This window comes from Tupaia chinensis, unplaced genomic scaffold, assembly GCF_000334495.1.
Source record: "Tupaia chinensis unplaced genomic scaffold, TupChi_1.0 Scaffold000558_1, whole genome shotgun sequence".
In the NCBI taxonomy this organism is placed as follows: Eukaryota; Metazoa; Chordata; class Mammalia; order Scandentia; family Tupaiidae; genus Tupaia; species Tupaia belangeri.
The window spans coordinates 39514-41924 of record NW_006160070.1 but is presented as its reverse complement, the minus strand read 5'-3'; the positions used below and the strand labels follow the sequence as shown (position 1 = coordinate 41924).

Genomic DNA, 2411 nt, shown 5'->3' with positions numbered 1-2411 from the left:
CCCTACACACGCACACACAGTTATTGTCTCCTTGGAGATACTATGTTCGAAACCCTTGTGAACTAAGGTCAAGCATTATTCTCAAGCTAAACGTCCAGCCATTCACTCTTCAACAAATAATTACAGGAGGGCCTGGGCACAGCAGGCACTAGGGAGTGTCCCTGTTCTCCGGGGGCTTAAACTCTAGTGAGGAAGCTCTTTTTCAAGTCTTTTGGTTTCTCTAGCACATGGATCCATTAAAAGAGTATGGAGGGGAGAGCAAGAGGCATGGTGGCTAAGGCACTGGATTCCCACACGGACAGTCACAGTTCAAGCCTCAGAAGTGGCAGCTTACAAAACACCCTGAGTGTGTGCATATATACCCAAAATCCCAGAAGGAAACTGGAAGAGACGGGACTGCAGTGTGACCATCCTCCCCATCCCCCAACCCCCAGGTGCTTTCTTTTTTTTTTTTTTTTTTTGAGAGGTTTTTGCTACAGGGCGTGTGCGCTCGCCAGACAGACAGACAGAGACAGAGAGACAGAAAACGAGAAATCACCCCCCAGGGGGGATGGCCACACCGCAATCCCTTCTCCTCCATTCTCCTCTCGGGATCTTGGGCATGCACGCACACGCGCCCAGCGTGAGTTTAAGCCACCGGGTCCGGGACTCAAACCGCAGTCGACTACGTGGGAGTCCAGCAACATAGCCATTACGCTAACTGCTGGTCCCAACCCCCAGGTACTTTCTCACGTTCTCTTTCTACCTCTGGTAAATGCACACACCCTATAGCAAAAATTAAAAAAAAAAAAAATGTAAAAATGATCAGTGTAGTAAGACAAAGTAGGTATTACATAAATTTCTCGCCTTGTTAAACTTTACTGACCTACGTCTCAGATTGCTGTACCCTGCCTCATTTTGACTGTCCTTTTAAAAGTGTCCTTCTAGAAAGTGAATACTTCTCTCTCCTACATCATTTTTCATCTGTAAGATGAAAAAAAGCGTTATGTAACATTTTTGTTTTCTTCCTGAAACTTCCTGTATATCCCCACAGTAATCAAGTAAGTCTTTTTAGTCAGTGCACATATTATGGAAATAAAATCATATGCGGACCCTCGCAATCAAGGAATTACACTATAATCAACAGGCTTCTGATGTACAAATGCTCTTTACTGACCCACTTTCATTAGTGTGGTTTTCTTTCTGATTTGTCCCTCTGCTCAGTAACAAGGAACCTTCTCGGTGGACTACCAGCCCCCAAACTACTCTCAGAACGGACAATTGCATCTTTTTCAGCTCATTTCACCTGCGACGCTTTACACCAAAAGGCACAGCATTTTGGGCACAGCGAATAGGGTAAGGATGCCTGTAGGGTTATCAAAATGCAGAAAACAAGCTCCCGTCTCCCTGGTGGTTCCAGCCTGCTGAGAGTCTGGCTGCAAAAACACGTTCCCCAAGAGCCTGAAGATGGCTCAGAGCAGCTTCCTAAGTCTCGCAGGGCGTGCCTCTTCTCCCCACGTCTTGTCTTCCTCTCTGGCTTTGCACCCAGGCAGAAGCAGACGCTCCTCCCCCCGCCCCCCCTTAAGGGAACTGGCTATCCATAGGGACGGCAAAGCATTGTGGGTGAGGTGGACGTGACGCTTCTCTACGCAGCGAGGCTCCAGGTCTAGCCAATGGCCCAGGCTGCATGAATATGTCCAAAGAGCTGGTAGCCTAGAGATTAAAATTAGCCTGGGGACCAGCTCCTGCCGGGGCCAGTTTCGCACTCCTCCCTCCGTTAAACCAGAAATCGAACGGCCTGCAGCATGCATTGTCCTTGTCCTTCGCTCGTGCAGGCACGATTTATGATCGACAGGCGCACAGTCTAGGCAGACGCAGACAGAAATTGACCAGACCTGTTTCGCTATCGCCGAGAACACGTGATGAGGCTGCCAGCCTTCCTTCCTCTCGGGCTGCGGCGCGCTGCGGCAGGGGCCGGAGGAGGCGGTGCGGGGGCCGCGCGGTCCGCCCGGCTCGCCCAGCTGCGCTGCGTCCCGCGGGGGCCAGCGTCCAAGGAAGCAAGAAGAGGCGGCCCGCCCACCGCTCTCGGGGCGGCTCGGAAAGGCTTCCAGCGAGGAAGGCACTCACCTTTTTGGCACGAGCTCTGTCGCAGCTGCAAGAGGAGGACCTGGGCGAGGACCCGAGGGCCAAGGGGGCGGGCGAGTGGAGCCGGCAGCTGGCCCAGGGGGTCCCTCGCAGGTTGCAGGTCAGGCGCGCGGCGGCACCTGAGCGCGGCCGTGGACACCGAGGTAGCTAACGCGGGGTCGGGAGTTTGCCCCTCAGTTCTGTCGGCCCATCTCCCGACGGCCGGCCGGGCCATGTCCAGAGGCCCGGGCTCCTCGGCCCTACCCTCCACCCCGGGGCTTCGGAAACCCGCCCCCCGCAGCCTCAGC

At 53.9% G+C, this 2411-nt stretch overlaps 1 protein-coding gene across 2 annotated transcripts in view; it reads right to left on the bottom strand.

Annotated features, from left to right (window-relative positions):
* The window catches only part of FAM217B (family with sequence similarity 217 member B), a 9376-nt gene extending 7356 nt beyond the window's left edge, over positions 1-2020 (bottom strand). The window contains exon 1 of one of the 2 annotated variants that reach the window (XM_006157713.3): positions 1875-2020. The gene's annotated coding sequence lies outside the window, so the exon portion shown is untranslated. Of the gene's footprint in view, positions 1-1285; positions 1513-1874 lie in introns of those variants that run through there. The other variant, XM_027775374.1, reaches the window with a different exon arrangement.
* Positions 2021-2411: the final 391 nt, after the last annotated feature.